The sequence below is a fragment of the Anolis sagrei genome, chromosome 1 (assembly GCF_037176765.1).
Source record: "Anolis sagrei isolate rAnoSag1 chromosome 1, rAnoSag1.mat, whole genome shotgun sequence".
Taxonomy (NCBI): Eukaryota; Metazoa; Chordata; class Lepidosauria; order Squamata; family Dactyloidae; genus Anolis; species Anolis sagrei.
The window spans coordinates 296,937,981-296,962,598 of NC_090021.1; the positions used below are offsets into that span (position 1 = coordinate 296,937,981).

Here is a 24,618-nt window from a genome sequence, read left to right on the forward strand (position 1 = left end):
GTTTGGTAGTTCGGTGTATTTTGAATACAAAGTCCTTGTTCAACTCACTTGAAATTGTGAACACTCAGCACTTCTGTAAATCAGTCTCCCACTGTGCCAGGTAAGCACTAAGAAAATAATGAATGCCCAGAACTAGCAATTCAGTTTAAGAACTCAGAGTGGCACAGCCAACAACCTAGTTTTCTAAAATGTCATTCACTTTCTTAATCTAGGAGGTTACCCTTCCTTTATCTGGAGTCCCATTCTCTTTTACTATACATCCTTCCAATTTCAATAGCAAATGTTTATGGTTAACATTACTCTTTGTTGAAGGTGCTTTGAGTGAATCATTGATCAGCCTTACTACTTAAAAAGAAAAAAATGCTGAACACAGCTATGAAAAATTGATATGGATCAATTAATTTTGGCACTTTTTGTCTTTTTAATTCTTCACTTTTTATTGTCCAATATGTTTGTGTTGGTTGCCCAAATGTTTTCATCTGTCAAACGTCATTGAAAAAGCTATTGAAGCTGAACATTAATGAACAAAGCATATAAGAAAGGGTACAAAGTCACTAAAAATGACATAATAGTTATACTTCTCTCTCTCTCATACACACACATACTCTCTCTCTCTCTCTTTCTCATTACCTGAAGTAAACATAATAAGCCTATTATACAATCTAGAATTGCCACTGGTCTCTAAATTATTAATTCCTGTGCATTTGGTCACCAGATCACCTCAAGCAAGTTGAGCTTGAAGAAAGATGGTCCCTTCTGGATTGTCTGGAGAGCAGCTCCTTTATTTATGCAATTTGAGGTGTCTGGAATTTTGTAGGAAGAAGTAATTATGTAGTTCATCTCTTACAAACATTATTCCCCATTATTCCAGAGTCCAAGAATTTAATGTACCAACTAACCAAAGTGAGAGGAAGAAGCATCTCTTATGCTGCCAACATAGTAAAAGAAAGGTAGGGCTTTCCAAACAATGCCCCAGGCCCCTTCTACACTGCCCTTTATCCCAGATTCTGATCCCAGATTATCTTCTTAATGCAGATTATATGGCAATGGAGACTCATATAATCCAGTTCAAAGCAGGTAATCTGGGATCGGATCCTGGGATATAGGGCAGTGTAGATCCAGCCTCGATCATTAATTCAGACATTGTGGGGGGAAACCAACAAAATTAGGTTCCTATTAATGATTTTCACTTTTTTTTTGTTATGCCTCAGACTAAAGCTTTGCAGAAATGTAATGATGTCTCATTGCCAAATAGCAGCAGCTAGAATCTATTCCTTCAAAAAGCTGCTGAAGCCAGGTAGCCAGTAGAGTATTTGAAGACATGACAACTGTCCAATAATGTCATATGCTGATGCTAGATCTCTTACACAGCAGTGATTATGAAGATACTGTTTCTTTAATGTATGTGTCTGGGAGTCTGAGATTTTAGTGCAGGGGCCCCTAAACTAAGGCCTGCGGGTTTAGTGTGGGCCTCTGGGGGTGCTTCCAGACAGCAATTTATTGCAGGCAAAAATGAGATTATCATCTCTGAAGGCTTCCTGGCATGTACTAATCTTGCACCTGAAGAAGCAAGTCTCAGGACTACCCAGGGGTCAGTCCCCACAAGGACCCATACTCCATTAGTTTTCAGGAAGACCCGGGTCTAATGGAGTCTCTAAATAATTTGTGACAAAGCAGGGTTTGTCTTTTCTCAAAGGTGTCATTTGGAAGCCTCTGGTAAAATCACGAGAGCTCATGCATTTTGGGCCCTATCTGGATGGGCCCTGAGAGATAAAAGACTAAGTTGGTCTAAAGAAGTATGAGTTCTGGAGATATAGAGCCTGAACTTTACCTTATGTTTGAAGATCATTTTTTTTCTCTTTGAATTTTATTTTTTTTAAATGTCATTAATATATTATAACTCAAAAACCTTTTTAAAAAGGATGAAAAAAGAAAGTATCATGTTGCTCTGTTTTAAAATTAAAGAGAAATTTACTTGGAGTTGGAATAACATATTGCAATTGGTATGAGAATTTTAAAAATGGCAGAAACAGAAATATCATATGTTTTTTTAAAAAAAAAAATCATGCTCTTCTGTCAGAGAGCTGTGGCACCACAACAAACTACACATCCTAGGATTGCATTGGATGAAAGTATGATAGTAAGTGGTGCCGAACTGTTGTAATTCTGTAGTCTGGGTGTAGCAATGTGCTTAATGGCTGGGTCTGCCCCATTTCGAACTATAAGTTCATTGCACATCTCGATTAAGCACCAACGAAATGCACAATTTTATGTTCTAACTCCACCAACAAACCCAAGGTCATGTCATATCACATGAGAAAAATTATTCTTCTAGCCTGATACACCAATAATTAAAAGGCACTGGTTTTAGCTCTCTTCCTCTAGGACCCTAAACCTCAAAAGTTATGATTCCCTAGGAAAATTAGAGTGGGTTCAAAGTGATCTCAAACATTTTTGCCTAATCAAGCACCTCATTAGGGAACTTGAAACACTTCAGAACTGCCCTCACATTAAATAAATTATAATAGAGAATCAGTAGGAAAGTTAGCACGATCAGGGAGAAGATCAAAGCTTTACTGTTAAGATTATTGGCCAAATGTCCCTGAATTGTGAATCTTCTCTAAATTAGAACTAGGTTATTATAACTGTGTGTGTGTGTGTGTGTTGTAGCATACAAAAGTCAGTATCTGCTTAGATTTTCTTTCTTTTGTTCTGATGGCACAGCAGCAAAATCGTTTGTTGCTGCTGCTGCTTCTTTTTTCTTTTTCTTTTTTTCTTTTTCTTTTGCATTACCCTTAAGCTAATGTTCATTTACAACTGACTTTAAGCAGTTATTGGCACATTCATCCACCCACATTTTACATAAGGCAATAGTGCCAACATACTTACGGGGATTCTTCAAATAATACATCAACCTCTTCATAGCATAGTTTAGCCATTCAGTCAATTTTGTTGGTAATTCTCAGTATGTTCGATGGGATTGTGAATGCAGAATTCCAATCCTAGAATAGCTCATCATTTTCCTGAATGGGGCCATGCAATGAAAATATGTGGCAAGGAATGAATTATATTATTTGATTTGAGCTTTTTCCTCTTAAAGGTAAAGCTAAAGGTTTCCCCTTGTCATTAAGTTTAGTCATGTCTCACTCTGGTGGGTGGTGCTCATCTCCATTTTTAAACCAAAGAGCCTGCATTGTCTGTAGATGTCTCCAAGGTCATGTGGCCAACATGACTGCATGGAGCACTGTTACCTTCTTGCCAGAGTGGTACCTATTGATCTACTCACATTTGCATGTTCGTGAACTGCTGGGTAGACAAAAGCTGGGGCTAATAAGAGGAGCTAATCCCGCTCCCTGGATTCAAACTGCCAATCTTTTGGACAGCAGGGTCAGCAGCTCAGTGGTTTAACCCGCTGCTCCACCGGGGGCTCCATCTTTTCCTTTTACCATTTTTTCCTCTTGCTATACTATTTTTTAAAGATGCAGCTCATTATTGATGGATTTGATTTTTTTTAAAAGACAAATAAATGAAGTGATTATTCTCCCATTATTATTATTATTTTTAAAAAACTATACTTTGTTTTTTCCCCAAAATCATAGCAATGGTTTCAATGTACAGTGAAATGAATTTGGGGAGGGATAAATGCTAGTCTATCTAATTTTGAAATGGTTATGTGACATCATAAGAAATTGAGTCAGTTGGGACCATAACATTTTATTTGATCTGCCCTTAAATCAAATTTTGCTGGTATGTTATTAGAACCTTAGATTCTTCGCAGGTGAAATGTTTATTTACATGCTTATTTACATGCAATGTTTTTATCTGAACTAAGCTATAGTGAGTTATAGTGTGTTAAATTAGACAAGTAATATTCCCCATTTTCTCTTGGTATGGCATTCATAGTCTTGTTAAGCCTAATGGAAATCCAACATTGTCTAGTTCACCATGTCCAAATGGTACTCCTAGGAAAGAGGCTGGTATGTTTACTGTTCATAGTCTTGGTTTTTCCTTTCTGTAGCAAAGAGAAATCCCTTTGAATGAAAGACTCTGGCTCTTAAGAGACAGTGCAGTGTTGAAACCATCGAAGCTGGCTGACTTCAGTTGGACTACTAGATCTCAGTGGTAATTTCTTTTAAAAATACTTATTCATAGGACATAATTTGGTTTTCATTAAGGCCTGACAAGAATTCAGAGTATCTATTGTGAAAATTGGAGAGGGCTCCTTTACCTTTAAATAGGAGTATAGAAGATGAGGTTTCAATAGGTGTTGCAACAGTTATATGGTTATGTGACTTACAGATTCATCTGAAATTCTCTCTTCTATTGATGTTAACTGCTGTTAAGCCAGCTTCGACATATAGCGACCCTGTGAAACCTCCAAGTCACGTTATGATCAACAGTCCAATTCATGTCTTGCAAACTCAGGACCATGGCTTCCTGGATAGCTTGTCTACTTGTAATGCAGTTTTCCTATTGGTTTCTACTGTCTCCAATTTTATTGTTCTTTTCTAATTAGTCATAGGTTCTTATGTGTCCAAAGTTCAACAGTCACAGTTCAAGCATCTTGGCTTCTAGGAAGAGTTTGGACATGATTTGCTCTTGTTGTGTGCTTTCAAGTCATTTCCAACCTTTGGTAGCATTAAGGTGCACCTATCATAGAGTTTTTTTTTGGCAAGAGTTGTTCAGAAGAGGTTGGCCATTTCCTTCATTGAAGGCTGAAAAAATGTAATTTGCCCAAGGTCATCAAGTGTGCTTCTTCTTTTTTTCCCTCAAATAATTTTTATTGAACTTTTACTAGCAGAGTGGACGGCAGGGAGAAAAGGGAGAGAAAAAGAAAAATATGGAGATAGTAGCTTTGTTATTGTTTATTTGCATCTTTACCAAAATATCTAATATGTCACAAGGGGAAAACAAAGAGAGTGAGGGTTTGGGGAATTCTTTTACAAAGTTATCATTGCTACAACTAAGTCTTCTTTTCTATTTTTTTAAACACACATTTCATAAAATATTGAAGATCCTAACAATTTTAATTTTAAGTCCATTGGTTCCATCTTCTTGTGTCTCCTCACTTGGTCTTCTGGACTTCATATTTTATTTTCCAGTTCTTCTGTGATAATTGATCTTAATGTTTTATAACAGATTGTTTCATATTAAATCTTTTCTTAAATTATTTATTATTGTTATCCATGAAGAAAATTCTACAGTTTGCATTTAATTTGTTAGTAGGTTAGTATTTATGTTATTTTATAATTAACATGTTTTCTCTTCTTTTGTATTTCATCAAAACTATATACATATATGCTTGAGTATAAGCTGAACCAAATATAAGCCAAGGATGGGATTTTGACAATAAAAACTGGGACAACTTATTACTCAAATATAAGCTGAGGGTGGGAAATGCAGCAACTACTGGTAAATTTCAAAAAATTTATCTGCGGAGGAGGAGGCAAGGAAGCCAGGGTGGGGTGGGGGACAGCTGAGAGGAAGTGAAGAAAGTAGAGGAAGAAGACAAAGTAGCAGTGATGGTGCAGCTGCGGAAAAAGGAGGAAGGAGAGGAGGAGGAAGAGGGCAGTGGGCGAGCTCCTAAAGACCCTCCCCTATCTGCTTGCTGCCAGCAGCAGCTCCATGGGAGAAGGAGCAGCAGCAGCAGCAATAGCCTTCCTCCTCTTGGCTGCCTCCCAACCTTCCTCGCCTCCTCCTCCTGCTCTGCAGGTAAAATCTTTTTCACATGGACTGTTGTCGAGCCAGGCATCACCCATTCTGTATCTGTGCATTTTTTCTGCTTAAGTGTAGTATCTTCATTTGCCCTTGTTGTAATTCATTTTGTTGGTTTTGGCAGTACAGACAGCAGCCATACTGGGTTTGACCAAAGTCTTTCAATGAAACATGGAACAGTCCCACTATCAAATTATCTTGGCACAAATTATCTTTTTTTTTTTTTATCTTTTTTTTATTGGTTTTGTAACATTGAAGAACATACAACAGTAACATTTAACACACAGTACAAGTGCCCACGTCAAAACAATGACACACAATACAGATGCATATGACAAACATGACATACACGGTAATACCAAACATTGCATTATTTTCGTATGTGACATCATATTGGCACGGATATATATTTTTGTTCGTGTTCCTTAATAATCCCCCCTTGGCACAAATTATCTTGACCCCCCTCCCCCTGTGAATATCCAGGAGGGTGCATGTTTTGTGCCCTGTCTGGGTGCGCCCTCACTTGTCCACTTCAATTATTCTTCTGTGAAATGGAGTCGTATTGACACAGTTGATCCATTAGATGGTGCTATCATCAATTATTAAGGAGCAGCAACAGATTGAAGAGAGAAGGCAAATTCAATCCTTTTAAAAAAAAACCCAAGGGGAATTTTTGAAGAAGGTCACCTAGCTCTGAAGTTTCACTTTTGAAGTTTCAAGCACAGCTTCTTTCCAGTTCACCTTGAAGTTTATTACTTTATGACTTACTAGCTTGGGGAGCCGGCGCTGCCCGGGTTATTTGAGAAAGGAATTGTGTATCGAGGTTGGTCTTTATCAGTTATTTATATGGCTCGTGTGGTCTCAGGAAGTTAGTGAAGGTACTGCGAGTCCCATCATCTGTGGTCCATCCTCCTCCAAACTGCACCAGGATGGAGAGTAGGCCATGGGGGCTCTGTGTGCCAAGTTTGGTCTTGATCAGTCATTGGATGAGGGTTGCAGTGGTCTCAGAAAGTGAGTTAAGGTACTGAAAGACCCATCATCCATAGTCTGTTCTCCCCCAAGCCTCACCAGAATGTTGAGTTGGCCATGGGGGCTCTCTGTGCCAAGTTTGGTCTTTATTGGTATTTGGATGAGTGTCGCTGTGGTCTCTGGAAGTGAGTGATGGTACTGCAAGTCCCATCATCCATGGACCATCCTCCTCCTAACTGCAGTAGGATGTAGAGTGGGTCATGTGGGCTCTGTGATCCAAGTTTGGTCTTTCTTGGTAATTGAATGAATGCTGCTGTAGTCACAGGAAGTGAGCGAAGGTACTACAAGCCCCATCATCCATGGTCCGTCCTCCTCCAAACAGCACCAGGATGTAGAGTGGGTCATGGGGGCTCTGTGTGCCACGTTTGGTCTTGATCAGTCATTGGATGAGGGTCACAGCGGCCTCAGAAAGCGAGTGATGATACTTCAAGTCCCATCATCTATGGTCCACCCTCCTCCAAACTGCAGTAGGATGTAGAGTGGGTCTTGTAGGCCCTGTGTGCCAAGTTTGGTCTGTATTGGTAATTTTCCGACACAGCCTCAGGCCTTTTCCTCTCCTCTGTCACTTCAGAATCTTGAAGTTTTAAGGCTAGCCAATCCGAGACCATATGCAAATTGTACCTCAGTGGCAGCCACAAACACCTCTGCCCTACGTCCGTCCTCCCTCCACATACAAACACTGACTTTTATTATAGATAAAGATATAGACAGATAGATTTCACTTACTTCTTTATTGTTTTATAGTATTAACTCTTTCTCCTGTCCTGTAATGTTAAATCTCAATAGTCCTCAATAGTCTTCAGTACATTCTTGTTTCTTGCAAATGTCTTTATGCTGATCCCCAATGAAATGAAAATTATCTCACTATTTTATCCCATTTTCTTCTTCTCCTCCTTCTTCTTCATTAAAAATCTTAATTCCCCAAGGGTCTATCAAGGCTCTTAAGGGTCTTGGGAGAATGGAGACTTGTCCGATAGGTCAACAGTTTGGCCGGAGAATAGTCACGTTGGATTACATGTGTGCCTTTTGGACCTTCTCTTGTTTTCAGCAGTGGGCATCTGGAGTGCTACATAGATTTACAGCTTGTACCTATATTGAAAATTGTTTAATATGGACAAGATCCTAGGGTGGCATACCAGTTGTACCTGTAATGCAAATGGTTTGACATTATCTGTGCCTTGGGATACAACAGTGGTGAAAATGGGAGGGCAAGTCAACTGGCTGAACAGCATATATCTTGGAAGTCTGGATTCAAGGAGACCTCAGCACATAGGTGATGTTTCAAGCCATCCATCCAAGGCCCCTTGGAGAACAGTATTAAAGAAATATATAACTGATAACCAACGACCTTATCCCGCTGTTGCTACCTTTCCTCCTTTTTCATCACATCTTTCTTTTTTTCCTTGATGTTCCTGACACTTTCCCTTCCCCTTTAACCATAACAGTAGAGAATTAGGATTTTTATGAGAGCTTCTAGTTATTTCTTTAAAAGGATGCCTGTTTTGACCTTTGCACTACCTGCTCCTATACAAAATTACCCATATGTTAAGATCATATAATCATAAAGGAGTTGGACAAGACCACAAGGCCATCCAGTTCAACTCCCTGCCATGCAGGAAAAGCCAGTTAAAGCCTTCCCAACATTTTGCTATCCTGCCTCTGTTTAAAAACCTGCAAAGAACCTTCCTCACATCTATTGAGCAATATCTTCAGGTATCTCTCCTCTTGAAGTCATGCCATGGCAATCAAGAAATATTTTTTGAATGTTTTCTCTAGTCCCATACCCTTATATTTTTCACTTAGGGTTATATTGCTTCATTGTATTTAAACTCTTTCTTCTTTTTTTTAAAAAAAGGACAGGGAAACAACTTATTTAAATTCATAGTTCTATGTGGAAACAATAAATTTGTTTCACTTAAGACTTCCAGCAGAAAAGGATGCATGAGATCATTTTAGCTATGGGGAACTTTAATACATAATTACCCAAAATGTCCTTCTGCATCCACATTCAGCACAACGTGATCAACTCTAAAGCATATATATTTGTAAAATGTTTATCATTAACTATCCTTATCATTAATTATCATTAACAGACGCAGACTTCAGCCAAGACGTTTACTTCTTGGGAGGAGAGCAATGACCAATCTCGATAAAATAGTGAAGGGTAAAGACATCACACTGGCAACGAAGATCCGTATAGTTAAAGCAATAGTATTCCCCATAGTAACCTGTGGATGTGAGAGCTGGACCATAAGAAAGGCTGAGCGAAAGAAGATAGATTCTTTTGAGCTGTGGTGTTGGAGGAAAATTCTGAGAGTGCCTTGGACTGTGAGAAGATCCAACCAGTCCATACTTCAGGAAATAAAGCCTGACTGCTCATTGGAGGGAAGAATATTAGAGGCAAAGAAAAACCTACAACAACCTAGTGAATCCGGCCATGAAAGCCTTTGACAACAATATGAATTGTATTTTTGCTGTTTTCCATCAGGTCAACTTTGCCTTATGTTGGACCTATGCATACAAGGTCAGCAAGACCACCAACTGCCCTGCTAAGATCTTGCAAATTCAAAGTCAGGGCTTCTTTGATTACTCAGTCAACCTGCTGTGTTCCATAACTCCAGGCAGAAAATGGCCAATCATAGAATCATAGAGTTTGAAGAGACCTTGTGGGCCATCCAGTTCAACTCCCTGCAGGAAAATCGCATTCAAGACACCCCTGACAGATGGCCATCCCACCTCTGTTTAAAAGCCTCCAAAGAAGGAACTTCCAACACACTGCTGAACAGCTGTCACTTGTTAGGAAGTTCTTCCTTATGTTCAAGTGGGATCTCCTTTCCTGTAGTTTGAAGCCATTGTTCCATGTTTTAGTCTCCAGGGCAGCAGAAAGCAAGCTTGCTCCCTCCACCCTTTGACTTCCCCTCACATATTTATACATGACCAAAATAACAAGTTATTGCAGTGAAAGTTTGTACAGAGAAATCAAGAAGATGAAAACTGGTGCAGTGTAAACATTTCTGCCAATCCAAATAACAAAAGCTGGAAAAGTAAGGATATTAAATATAACCACTCCAAAGCTCAACCAATCTACGAAACACATGAACACTGAGCTCACTGTCAGCTGTGGAAATGGAATGGCTATGAGCAACAAGGAGTCCCAGCAATTATTGCAAGATGTACAGGGCTGAGTCTGTATGTGAGATGCTTGATATGATTACTCCACATTTTCTTATTTATCATTTCCTATTTCTTATGGTGCTGTTCCTTTTATTTTCACTAGATTTCAAAGCATTGGGATATCTCTCCACCATCCATCAAGTCTTGTTGATGAGAAAGCTTATCATCTGCTTCAGCTACCAAATTCTCTAAGAGTGTTGTTATTTGGAGCCAGAAACCTCATGCAATCCAACACCTGTGCATCAAATTCCTCAAATTCCAGAGAATGAGTTATGACCTCTAGTCCTTTTACCCTAGCACCTTTAACATTTCCAGGCATTATTGTCGACTTTATTGTGTCATATCATCTCATGATTTGTCCAAATATGTAAGTTGAAGTTTAGTTATCTTGACTTCTAGTGAGAGAAGAAGTGGGGGTTCAGATCAATCCCTTTTTCTGAGATATTTATCACATCATAAGCAAATCTAGACAGTTGTCAAACCTGCCACACAAACAGCTGTTTGGTTCTTTTAGGGCAGGGGTCTCCAAACTAAGGCCAGATACAGCCCTCTGAGGTAATTGCCCAGCCCTTGTTTTAAATTTTAGACTTCTGATTCCCCTAAGTCTGAAATGACTTGAAGGCACACAACAACATTCCTAACTAACTTGACTATCTCATTAGTCAAAAGCAGGCCCACACTACACATTGAAATAATGGTAAGTTTATGATGGTTAAAATTGTTCTTCATTTTAAATATAGTATTGGTCTTTCATGTTTTTCCACTACAAATAAGATATATGCAGTGTGTAGAAGAATTCATTTATCTTTTTTTCAAACTATAGTCTGGCTCCCCAACAGTTTGAGAGACTGTGAACTGGCCCTCCACTTAAAAAGTTTGAAGACCCCTTTCTTAGGATCTTCAAACTCTCTGATGAAACATATATTTTGCTTACAGAAGGTCCCAGGTTGCATTCTTGATATATACACAACGGAAAATCGGCGGTCTGACTGTCAGACTGCCGGAAACAGACTGTTCAGGGAGCAGCTGAAGGCTCAGTTGGAATGGACCATGTGGCTCTGGATCCTTCGTATGCCACGTGATTGACAAGATCAGCTGCACACGGGTCCCCGTCCCCCCCATTAGCCTTGCTAGAGCTAATCAGAAGAAGAAAGCAGACTATGCATTTTTTTTTGCTAAGTTGGTCTTCCACTGAAACTGAATTAAGGCATTTTTCTTGAGGCATCACACTCTCTGTGTTGCTTGCCCTCAAAACCCTTCAACTGAAACAGAGTTAAGGGGTCAGTCTTAAGGCACCACTTTCTCTGAGGTCATTTGCCCTTCACCCTTCCACTGTAGCAGAGTAAAGGGCATCACTCTCTCTGGGATTGTTTGTAATCAAGACTCTTCGAATGAAGCAGAGTTAAGACACCTTTTTTAAATGCTCATTTTGGTGGGAGCCATGCCACCTGAAGGATCATTAGCATAACACTCATAGGAACACCCTGTTTTATTTCATGAACTCGGTTCTAAAGACTATGATGGAAGATAGGTTTAGGAAAAGAAGGGATAGCCTGACTCCCCTGAGTCCCCACAGGGAGAATATTATTTTAATTTCTTCCGGCCGATCTTCTGGCTTCTGACCTGTACCAGCAGCCTTACTCCCCCCCCCCCATTTTTTTAATTACAAAAAAGTTCTGAAATTGGGGGCTTGCAGTCGTAAATGTGTTCTCCAAGTGTGGCCATTTTGATCCTGATAACCATAAAATGATGGAAAGGGGAGTTTTGCAAGTTCCCCCATTGCCAGTGGGCTGGATCTTCCTGGAATGCAAATGGAACCACCGGCTGCAGATCACGGGAATGATATTTTATCCTTCCTGATTTTGGGAATTTCCCAGCAAACAGAACAGGGTGCAGACAAAACAGGATTGAAAACATGATGGATTTTTGACAAATTGCACACCCTTACTAACTGCCACCACTTTGGGAAGCAGTTCTCTAACTCAATTTCATATGTTCCCCCTATGAACCAAGTACAGTGTAGGCCTTTTCTGTAGAAAAGTCCCCCTAGAATCTGAATGCACAGGCTATTTCAAATGATAGACCTCATTTCAAAGCAGTGTATTTCATGATGTTGCAACTACACAAAAGGTTATAAACAGTTTAATGAATTATTAAGTGACTAAGTTTTATTAACCATTTTGAGCCTAAAAGAAATCTAAAATTTCCCAAGAATATCTCATTAAAGCTTATGTTGAAAGGTTGCCATCTTTCAAATGACTGTGGCTAGGGGCTGTTTGTGGGCTGGGAGAGGCATCAAACAGGAATCATTTGATACTCTATGTCCCACCCTTTCAAGTGATAAGCATTTCATTCATGGGTGGTTCATGGTTACAGTGATATAGCGATTTCAAATCAGTGATTTCAATCCATATTTGAAAACATCCTGTATATTTTTGTAGGGATTCATCTTGGAAGGCAGACAAAGTGAGGACACTTATTACTTGTGGTTTCTCCAGCTAAACCAGAGCCAATTGATTTTTAAAGAAATCCTTTCAAACCCAAAATGTACAATATATTTCTAATTCAGGATGATATGGGAACACCGCCATAGCCACCACCTATCTAGCATTTTCTGTTCTGCACCAGCCAAGTCAACACCCTCAGAATTATATACACAAACACATATACACTACAGTTCAGAAAAATATTGCTGAAAGATCAGGACATGACTAATGGGTGCCTGGAAAAGAATAAGTGCAGTGTTTAGCCCGTGAGATTATTTATTGACTAGACATTTCTACCATAGTCTATTTTTGATTGACCTTTTCTGAAATAAAGCAATTGCTTTAAGTCTGTGTCACTATGTTTATGAGGTTTTAGTTCCAGTGATTAATGGCTAAGGAGGGCCAAAAAAAAGACACTGGAGGTTTTATCCCTATAAAACTATACCACAAAGAATATGTATATATATTAACAGTGCCAAATCTATTGTTTGCTTTTTTCTTTTATTTAGACCCAGTTCAATAGACTGAAAAGATAAGAACATAAAAAAACCACCAAGAAATGAAAAGAAGGAGGTATGGATATAATTATTAATTATAACTCAGTATTGTTCAGATCATAATGATCCTTCATTAGGAAACTTTTAGTGTTTTCAGGTTTGAAAGCTTTGGCTGTTTGGCCTCCTGCACAACACCAGGCATTGAGTCTGGCCCAACAAGAAAGGGTATGCATCATAAAATTCACTTACCATGTTATACAGATTTCATTTTTTAGTTGCAAGCATAAAAGAAACTGAATATACAAACAGAGGCAAATTATTTTTGGTTGCTGATGAGAAGCTTCTCATGCTGCTGGTGATTCAACATGCAGAAAAATGTGGAGTGTAGTACAGTTACTGTGTGTACCTGAGGCCAAGATGGAAACCTGCTAATGTTGTTGATTTGGATTCTATTCAAGAATCTAGGAATCAGTACAGTATCATCCGAGAATGTACCCCGCTCTGGTTTTCCTATTAGGGATGGCTTCTTTGACTGAATCAATCCACCTCCAGTGTTTTTGTCCTATTTCCCTGCTATCTTCAATTTACCAAACATTATTATATTTACTAAGGAGTCCTGTTATCTCATGATATCTCCAAAGTTAGGGAGACTCAAATTAATCATCTTTGCTTGCAGAGATAATTCAGGCTTGATTTATTTTTGGACTCACTCGTCTTTTTGGATGTCCATCATATCTGTAGAATCCTCCTTTAGTACCATGTTTCAAATGAGTTTGACAATGAAGAATGTGCCAGCATTCTTCACTGTCCAGTATACATAGAAACCAGAATTACTAAAACATGGGTTCTTCTCACTATCAAATTAAATGGTGTATCTTTACACTTCATGATCTTGCCTAATTCCTTCCAAGGCCTAGTCTTCTTCTGATTTCTTGGCCATGGTCTTAAGTTAGATTAATAACTCACCCAAGGTAATGGAAATCTTTGACCATATCAATATCTCCATTGGCTTTTTTTTCCTTCGTGTCAGGAGAGACTTGAGAAGTCGCTTCTGGTGTGAGAGAATCAGTTCTGCCGGTACAAGGGTTTAACCCATTCCATCACTGGGGGCTCCTATCTTCATTGACTACTTTAAAGTTACATAAACAACCTGTAGTCATTATTTTTTCTTCTTAATACCTATTTCCCTGCTTTTGTACATTTCTCCTTAATTTTCAGCATGTTAGAAATCAAAAGTAGGTATTATATATATATATATATATATATATATATATATATATATATATATACACTAGCTTTACCCCCCCATGCGTTGCTGTGGCCAACCTTCTCTCCCTCTTTCTCTCCTTCTTTCACTCCTTCCTTCATTTCCTTTTCTTCTTTCCTTTCTTCCTTCTCTACCTGTTTACTTCCTTCCTTAGTTTTTTGCTCCCATCCTTCCTTCTCTTTAGTTCTTTCCTCCCTTCCTTTTTTACTTTCCTTCTCTCCTCCTTCCTTCTCTTCCTCTTTCCTTCCTCCTCCCTTTTTTTCCTCCCTCTTTCTCTCCTTTCTTCCTTCTCTATCTCTTTCCTTCCTTCCTTCACTCTTGACTTCCAGACTTCCTTTTCCTTCTTTCTTTTCTTCCCTCCCTTTCTCTTCTTCCTTCGCTTTTTTCCTCTCTTCCCCTTCCAAAATTCCCCTTCCTTCCTTCCTTCCTTCCTTCCTTCCTTCCTTCCTTCCTTCCTTTTGACACCTTCCCTTCCCCTTCTTCTTTTTTCTATCTTTCTTTCCTTCCCTCCTTCCTTCCTTTCTCCCTTCTTTCCTATCTTCCTTCTCTCTCTTTATTCTTTCTTTCCTACTTTCTTCTTTAACATACCTTCTCAACTTCTCCTTCCTTCCTTCATACACCTTCCCTCCCTTCCTTCCTTCCTTCCTTTCTCCATTCTTTCCCATCCTCCTTCTCTCCCTTTCTTCTTTCTTTCCTATCTTTCTTCTTTCATATACCTTCTCAACTTCTCCTTCCTTACTTCCTTCATACACCTTCCCTCCTTTCTTCTTCGTTCCTTCCTTCCTTTCTCCCTTCTTTCCCATCCTCCTTCTCTCGCTTTCTTCTTCCTTTTCTTCCTTGCTTGTTTCATTTACCTTCTCAACTTCTCCTTCCTTCCTTCCTTCCTTCCTTCCCATTTAGGGGCAGGGGGAGAGTGGGGGTGGGGCGTGAATGTGGGGGGCATGGGGGCGTGGCGTGAAGTTGGGGGGCGTGGCTGGGGAAGAAGAAGGAGGGGGAGGAGGTAAGGTTGGGGTATGGGCCTTTAGGGGTGGGGCGGGGGAGCGTGGCGTGGGTGGGGGCATGGCGTGAACGTGGGGGGCATGGGGGCGTGGTGTGAACATGGGGGGCATGGCTGGGGGAAGAAGAAGGAGGGGGAGGAGGTAAGGTTGGGGTATGGGCATTTAGGGGCAGGGCAGGGGAGGGTGAGGGCAGGGTGTGAACGTGGGGGGCATGGCCAGGGGAAGAAGAAGTAGGGGGAGGAGGTAAGGTTGGGGTATGGGTGTTTAGGGGTGGGGCGGGGGAGGGTGGGGGCGGGGCGTGAACGTGGGGGGCATGGGCGGGGGAAGAAGAAGGAGGGTGCGTTGGAAAGAGGGCGTATGGGAGGGTAGGGGCAGGGCGACGGTGGATGGGGCGTGGCTTGCGCGGAGGGTGCGTTGGCCAGCCAGCCATGTGCGTGCACCCGGGGACTTGCGACGGGGGAACCTTTGCACATGCTCAGTTGTTTTTTGTGATTGTGAGTGTGTTGAAATGTTGTTTAATTTGGTAAATTTGGTAAATTTTCGTCAGGGGGTTTTCGCGTTTTGCTGTCCCGTTGAACGCCCTTTCTTTATATATATATATATATATATATATATATATATATATAAAGAGCAATCCAATGTTTAAAATGTTCTTCACAAATTCAGTAGAAAGAGATTGAAATTAAGATGTTGTGGTTGGAAAAAGTGGAATCTGCAGGATAGGGCCATTTTTGTGACCCACACACCTCCCCAGGGTTAAATAATATCCCATAATACACCTAAGGAGCTGTGGGGGGTATTTTCACTATATCAGAAGGCCCTCTCAGCATACAAAGGACAAAAACAATGTTGCTTTAAAAAATCTCCCCAATGTCCCAAATTACTTCTAGAGTCATATTTCCACCACATTTTGGGTCCCCTTCAATCAAATTTAGGGCTGAGAGGATTACAAAAAAAACAGGACAACAGCTAATGATGTCTGTTCACTTCCTATAGTTAGAAGATGCTTTGTGAAAAAATGCCTCCTATGTCTCCAAGGGCATTTAAGGACATTTTGTGGCTCTCTAAGTCATATTTGGGGGCTAATGTGACATGCACACATGCACACAGCCTTCCAAAGTTGCAGACCCATGATGTAGAAGAAAATAAAGCTCTCAATGGTGCTTTGGGAACTCAACTTTTTAATTTTGGGTTTAATTCCTGTGTAATATATTCAACCATGTCTGAGATGCTGAATTAGTATTGCCATTGCTTTTTTTCACTGTCAGACTCAGCATCTTTAGCAGTTACACTTCAAGCAGGTACAACATAATTTTCTCAACGCCAATGATTTTATATAGTGCAGAGATCTGGGAATTTCCCATTAGTTCTTTATTTTTTTTTACCAAAACTCACACACCTATCATAAATGTAACTAATAACTTGGAGGTTTAAAAATGGGATGTACGGGGAAGTTAACTTGACAGATTTATCTACCTAGTTCAAAAAGTTTTTTAAAATAAATTTTATTGTATTTTGGTAACTAATGACAAATAACCAGGGGCAACATTTTGATACAAATAAAATAAATATAAAACTGCCAAAGAGAAAGCAAGCAAGGGATGAAGGGAGAGGAGAAGATGATTGCTTATAAATATTTTAGGTACATGGAATGGAAGAAAAAAATCTACACAGAATTTATAATTATTGAATATCTGTCTCAAGAAAAGTGCATCAAACATTGAAGGAGCTTTTGAGATACACAGACATGGTCTTTCTTGACCTAGCATAAACATGACTGTTTATAACCATGATAATCCAAGTTGTTACAAAAAAAAACTTACTGTTGTGAGTTTTTTGGAGGTGAAAGGCACTTTCTAAGAAGCTGGAAAGAGAAGAAGGAAATTAGAAGGAAATATTTGAAAACTGGCAAAGAATAAGAGTTACCAGTATTTCACATTTCATTAAAATATTTAATGAATAAAACATACCTTCTAGTTAGTTCTATGGTGGGAATGGGGGAAGGTTGGGTTAAGGAACACATTTAAATGTGGACAGAATACATTGAATAGGAATGGATATGATTATGCTTCAACTTATGAGTCATAAATAACGGCACAGTCTAATGCTCATGAAGCAAAACTGATGACAGAAGTGAGAAGAATGCAATCAATAAAACTGGGAAAATAGCCGAGAAAAGCAAGAGTGCTCATACAAGCATAAGAGATGGGGAAAGGATGATGAACTAGATAAAGCATCTTTTAAAAATGTATTTGTTGAAGAAAATGTCTCTAGTAACTGATTTTTAAGGGGAGGTGGGGCACTGGCAGAGAGAAGAATTCATAAATTTCAGTGATTACATAAACTGAAAAAATATCCAGATCAGTTCTGAGAAAAATCGCCTGATTATATGAACAAATTAATGACATAGCCAAGTTTCATACTCATTGATAACAAAAGGAATATAAAGACATATTGTGGTAGATCTCCCTCTCGCCCTTCTTGATATATGTTCTGTCAGCAGTCTCTTGTATCCTATGGGGTTCAATGCAGAATAATAGGATTCTATGGAAAGAAATAGTTTTAACTTGGATCACTGTCTCTTGTATCCTATGGGGTTTGATGCAGATCAATAGGATCCCATGGAAAGTAATGGTTTTAACCTGAATTGCTGTATCTTGTATCCTCTGGGGTTCAATGAAGATCAATAGGATACCATGGAAAGCAATGGTTTTAACCTGAACTACTCCTTCTTGTATCCTCTGGGGTTTGGGACAGAACCATAGGATCCCATGGAAAGAAGTGGTTTTAAACTTTCAATATCCTTTAATGTAAGGGGCTTTGGGCAGGTCAAGGGATCTCTTGGGTTTTAGATTGTTGCTTCTCCTTATTAAAAACAAAAATAATACTGATATTGTGATGCCAGCTCTTGGTTTTCCATGTATGAGTATGAGTGTGATGGAGAGGCAAAACCTGAAATGATACTGCTAAGATGTAAAAGGGACAATTCTCTTTTTAAAGGAACAGTCATTCATACTTTCCCCTCTCGATGTGATGAGGTCATTGGAGTCATAGATGCAGTGGGGCTTCAGGATTGCATTCTAAGCCTCACTTCCCTCAGTCATGTTGGGTAAACATCTAGAACTTTTTGTATCCATGGAGTTCTCATGACCAATTTGTAAATTTGTTCCAGTTGTCTAAACCACATTGAGGCTATGATGCAATGGCCTGGCAGAGCCACCCACCCATAGAGATGAGTCTTGCATTGAGGTATTCATGTTTCCTCTGAGAATAAGTAGAGAATATGGAGAATATGGAGAGTTCACACGCTGCTGCTCCCCAAAGAAATTGGGGATACAACATGATACAATAACTTCTAATCCAGGAAAAACATGGTTTATTCAACAAGAAAAGTGTCATCTGAATTAGGCCAAAAAGCCAAACATTCCATTTCTCCACCAAACAAAAATATTATAATAAATATTTAACTTAATACCCTATTTACTTGAATCTAATGCTCACTTTTTTGGCTAAATTGCTTTGCCAAAATTAGAGTACAAATGGGATTCGTGTAATATGGTAATTTTAGTGGTGGATCAAAACAAAAGGGGACATTGATTCAGGAGCTGCACCTGGACTACTCTTTGAGGGATGTCATCTCTAATTTAATGGCCATGGCTCAAGGCTATGCAATCCTGGGATTTGTAGTTTGGTGAGGCATTAGCATTCTTTAGCAGAAAAGGCTCAAGGCCTTGTAAAACTATAGCCCCATGATTCCATAGAACTGAGCCTAGGAAATTAAAATGGATTCATTTTGCAGCATAGATGCACCCCAAGGTTTTCTTTTCCATTGCTGGAAGCTTTAGTGTGCTAACATTTTTGTTTTTAAAAAAGAACTTCTAAACAAGTAGCAACTGTAATTTTTTGGCCAAATTACAAAGAGCAGCAAATACTTTTTTGTTTTGTTTCAGGGTTTTGAAAATTGAGATGTGTATTAGATTCAATGGTGCATTAGACTTGAGTAAGTATGAAACCTTCCATGTATTCATTGAGTGTTGTTTTAATGATGGTATCTCAAATGTATATATAAACCCTCTGTTTTACTCATTAGAGATCAGTTGTGATGATTTTTAAAAAATGCAATGCACATCCTCAGCTGTGAAGAAGAAAGAGGTGAACCAACAAGTTATCAAGTGATACACATGTGTGCTTGAATCATTTGTCAGACCATTTTTTGAGTGCTGTCAAATATTTTAGTACTCCAGAGAGAACCTGGCAGGAATCGTTCCTCTTTGTTTCTTTTCCCCAAGTAATTCTTCAATTATAACAAGGTTATTGTCCTTAATGCATTTCTGACTTTCACCCTACATTATTATTTTATTCTCCATGCTGCAGTGTTGTATTCCTGAACCTGACTCCCAGTGAGAAATATGTGACTGATTAACAATATCATCCTTGTTTCTTATCTTACAGAAATTGGACATATTAGATTTTGAGCATGCAGGGGAATTGAGTTACAGATGTCGTGTGTAATGCTGGGAAGATTAATGTACAGTGCTGCATCTCTGACTTGGGAAGTTCCCAGTGGGCAACAGAATGGGGAAGTTAGAGTATTTTGTTATCTGTTGACGTGACATAATGTTCCATTTCCATGCACTGAGCTACAATGCAGAGTCAGTTACTCAAAGAGAACTTTTCTTGAATGGGAGACAGAAGTACCTGAAAGTAAAACTGATGTGTTCAAAACAAAGCATCTCAGAAGAACTTTCTTAGGGAAGTTGTGTTTTTCAAAATTACCTTGTAACCTAGAGAGACAACAGAAAGCAGAACACAGCGGGCAGATGTTAATCTGTGCATGCCTCTGAGGTCTGTGCGTGCCTCCGAGTAAGCTGCCTGCCTTTGGTAATTGTTACACCTGCTGTTAATTTACTATCACTGCTCCCTTTTCAAATGCCCTGGTAAATGCAATTTGGTCTGTGTTGTGCATTTATAGAGCTTTGGAAGACCACTTTTGGGCAATCTTAGACTGGCTTGAGAAAACAGCAAACATTAACACATACATCAAAACTTTGCAGCTATTCTCATAGAATGAAACCATCAGTCATTCTTCATTTTTGATACCTAGGATTTACTCTGGCAGACATATAAGTGATACCAAAATTTACCTAGTCCACCTTTCTGTTCATATAGTACCTATTCATATGTCTATGGGAAGTCCACAAGCAGGCCCGAGAAGGTGGTGGGAGAGAAAGAAATCCTTTCCATATGGTTTTACTGTTCTAAAAGGCTCATACAGAGATATAGTCCTTCAAATAACATGGATCCAAGCTGTATAGGGCTTTTTGGGTCAGAACCAGCATTTTGCATTCTGCCCAGAAATGGGTTGGCAGTCAATGGGGCTTATTGCAACAGGGGAAATGCATGCTCATTGTAGCCATCCTCAGTTAATGACCTGTACATAAAGTCAGCAGATTCCATGTGATCTTTGAAACTAAGTGGTGTCAGCGTTGGTTAATGCCTGAATGGGAGACTATCAAGGAATACCAGGCACTGTGGATTGTATTTCAGAAGAAGTAATTGGTAAAACTACCCCTGCATGTCTTTTGCTTAAGAAAACCCTATGAAATTGATGGAGTCACCAGAGATCAACTGACAATCTGCATTCTTTAGAAGAGAAATGTGATTCTTTTCATTTACCATGTCAGGATTCCTTAATTTTGATTTCAGTTATGTCAGTAATTTCAATTATATTTCTAGAACCTGTTTGCAGATATTCCTAAAGCAACATATATGTATTATTTATTCCATATATTCTTTAAACATCACCATGGTATAGTGGTTTGAGTGTTGACCCCACATTCAGGATCCATCTACACTGATGATTTAAACAGCTTCAAACCAGTATTGAAGAAAGTGGTTTCACTCTGCAGATTATTGCATAGGAAATCCTGAAACATGTTTGAGGCCTGGATGGTGATTACACAAACCCAAAGCATTGATGCACATTAAGGGCTTTCTTTTGTGTGCTTTCATAAGAGTTTGTTGTCTGGCCACCACAGGTTGAGGGTAGCTTCAAACTGTATTAAATGGTCAGTGTAGATTGGCCCCCAGTCATGGAAATCTACTGTGTAAATTTGAAGAAGTCACATTCCTTTAGTGTCAGAAAAAGACAACTGAACAAATCTTATCACGAAAACCATGTGATAGGGTTGCCATAAACCAAAAATGACTTGAATGGTTGTAGCAACAACAATAAATGCAAAACAACATCTATTCATTTTGTAAACACAAGTCTGCACAAAATCCTGAAGCATTTGCCTATTATATACATGCTTGAGATATATGTATACATGCATGCATGGTCTCTTTTCATCTGTTGCTATATAGTGCAATCCCATACATGTATAATAATTCCAGCAGCATTCAACAATGTTTACTGTGGAGAATGAAGGACTAGGGACCCAGCTTCCAAATTTAAATATGCATAAAGGAAGTTTGTCCCATTACACACATTGGGATCTACTTCCAAGGAAACATTCATAGAATGTTTTCATTTGGGGAAAAAATGAAAGTGACAAGGAAACATCAGAAAGCTGCAGGATGTTTTGCTAGCACAATCTTAAATGTTTTATTTTGACCTAGGTTCAGATGAGAAAATCACTGGTTTTGAAATCTTGTGGTCTCCCTACACTACTGAGCATAGTATTTCATGCTTCTATATGTATATATATACAGTGCTAGCTCGCTCGCTCTCCCTCCCCTCTCCCTCTCCCTCCCTCCCCCTTCCTCTCTCTATATATCAGGTACTGAAAATACTGGTTTATCTATTACAAAGTTTCCATTCAAGGTGATACTTTGTTCAAAGCAGATGAAAGAGAAGACATAAAGTTTACAAAATTTGCACAGAGGAATTGTAGCATATGGAAATTGGTTGGCTCATTTCTAAGTTGTTTGTTTACACGTTTTCCTTCTGCATTTAAGATACTACATTACAGAATATAATGCATATATTTCACACAGTGAAATGTCACATTTGGTTCTTAAAGGTAAATATGAAGCTTTCTTTCAACAGAGTTATAAATTTACACAAGCACTGATGAAATGAGCACTGAATGACATACATTGGATCAGATTTTCAAAGGTAGAAATGCCTCAGGGAAGCTTCAGATGTGTGCAGGTTTCAAGACATACTTTCAGTCTGAAAATGACTAAGAGCAGCAACATCTCCAGCAAAACAATTCAAAGCAAAGGAATTTCCTATAACCTCCTTCAGGTTAATGGTATGTAAAGTGTTCTCCCTGAGAGAAAGCAATCCCAGCATTTCAAGGTCTATGACAAAGAGGTCATGTTTTGATATCAGACTAAGTCATGGTTGTAGTTAGCCATGATTTTGATTGAAGAAAGTTAGTCTGATTCTCTTCTGCCCCATTTTTCAGTTTTTATTTTAGAGAGGGCAAGTGGGAAATTAGACGAGTACTTCTGAGGAATCTTCTATATAGACACATATTGCAATCTGGAACCAGCATGAAAGGCCACACAAGGATGCCCTGGTCTCCTTGGTGGTGGGACAACAATCCGACAGTCTAGTCATGCCAAAGCCAGCTTGTCAGGACTGGGCATGAACTCGGTTCCACTTGTCCTGCACCTTCCTCCCACTCTTCCCAGGTCCCTTTGTAGGTTACATGGCACAGAACTTGGAAAGGGGGAAAAGCAGGGGTACAGAAGGCAGGAAGAGATTGCCAGCGCACCTCCCTGGGCTTCTTGAACTCAGGATCACTATAGAGACAACAATCCACGAGGACCTTGAGATCGTCTGGGGAGGCCCTTCTCTCGATCCCGCCTGCATCACAGGCACGGCTGGCGGGGACAAGGGAGAGGGCCTTCTCGGTGGTGGCCCCCCGGCTGTGGAACACTCTCCCGGCACACATCAGACAGGCGCCCTCCCTCATGTCCTTTCGAAAAAGCCTTAAGACCTGGCTGTTCAAGAGGGCATTTAATTAAGTGCTAAGCAACAACATTACGGTAATGAGAACTGGAATGGTATAAGGAAAATGAGACTGGCTATGATTCTACTAAGAGACGAAGCGGATTTTTATGTAGTTTGTATTTGTTGTATAGTCATATGTTGTTGATACTGGCCTCTGTAACTGTCTTTTTATGTGTACTGTACACCGCCATGAGTCGCCCGTAAGGGCTGAGAATGGCGGTCAATAAGTGCATCTAATAATAATAATAATAATAATAATAATAATCCTGGCATAGCAATCTAGGATGGCTCTCCCGACTGTCCCAATGAAGGATTTGGACTTTTCCCTGTGTGTTTTTTCTGGGTTTAGCTGCTTTACTAGTTCATAAATTCCACAATTAGTCAATCTCTCCAACCTTATATTGATCAATAAATCCCAAATCTCCCAGTCAGACAAATACTTCTCCTCCACCAGCCTAATCAATTTGTCTATCTCAATTCACAAATCTCCATCTTCATTATCATAAACTCTAGACATCTGTTTTCCATTATGTTTTAAATCCAGAAACTGTCCATACCTAAGGTCCTCCTCTTCTTCTTCACTTCTCTTTTATTGTATATCGATATTCCCATGACAACACTTCCTCAGCACAGGCCAATCACAAATCTGTCATTTTATATAGTTAGGCACTGCTTCTATATGCGAATTTTTCTGTTTGACTTCAAGCCAGATCTGTTGATAGAGCATACGTATCAATCTCCTTGCTAAAACTTTTATCTACACCTACCAGGGGAATTTTATTCAATCTTGCTGTCTGCTATTGGGTTTTGGATTCCAATTTCACCAAATTCTGGCTTGTTTGAACTGGCTCCCCAGTGAGCTTTGCCAGATAATTATGTATTTCTTATGTTTTTTTGTTGTTAATTCTTTTCTTAGTTCATTTAAATTGGGTTAAATCAAACTTGTTCCAAATAATCTGCAAATGTGAGTTTTATAGCCATTTTACCTTAAAGTTATTAAGGTATCTGAACACACGGTAATAGTATAACACATTTTTTTCTTCAGTTTTTTTTGTTGCTGTTGCTAGGTTGCTAGCTCCCCCCCCCCCCCAAAAAAAAAAAAGGGAGTTGCTATACCATATTATTTATAACGCTCACTTTTTTGGGCTACATTACATAGTCAAAAGTGATGTTACATTTGATAGTGCTTTAGAATCGTGCACGTAAATCCACTTGCACCCTTCATCAGGCTGAGGCTGATGGACTCACCAGCCTCAGCCTGATAGAGGGGCATAGCTTCCCAAATGGCCTCATTTTCCTGGCCTTCAAAACCTTGAAATATTCTTGAAAAATCTTCTTTAAAAATTGTAATAAGGCATTCTTATTGTTGCAAGCTGCAGCTGCCATGCTGGAACATGTTTTATTTCTAACCTCTAACTCTTCTGTGCTTGCTAAGACAAAAACAGTGTCTTGGCAGGACAGCAGAGGCAGATAGGGGTTTTCAGAA

General features: G+C 39.3%; 1 long non-coding RNA gene across 1 annotated transcript in view; it reads left to right on the forward strand.

Moving 5' to 3' along the window:
* The window catches only part of LOC137095826 (uncharacterized), a 125,516-nt gene that overhangs the window by 83,100 nt on the left and 17,798 nt on the right, over positions 1-24,618 (forward strand). The window contains exons 2-4 of the long non-coding RNA XR_010908988.1: positions 10,022-10,285; positions 12,914-12,977; positions 19,117-19,166. This is a non-coding gene — a long non-coding RNA (uncharacterized lncRNA). The remainder of the gene's footprint in view (positions 1-10,021; positions 10,286-12,913; positions 12,978-19,116; positions 19,167-24,618) is intronic.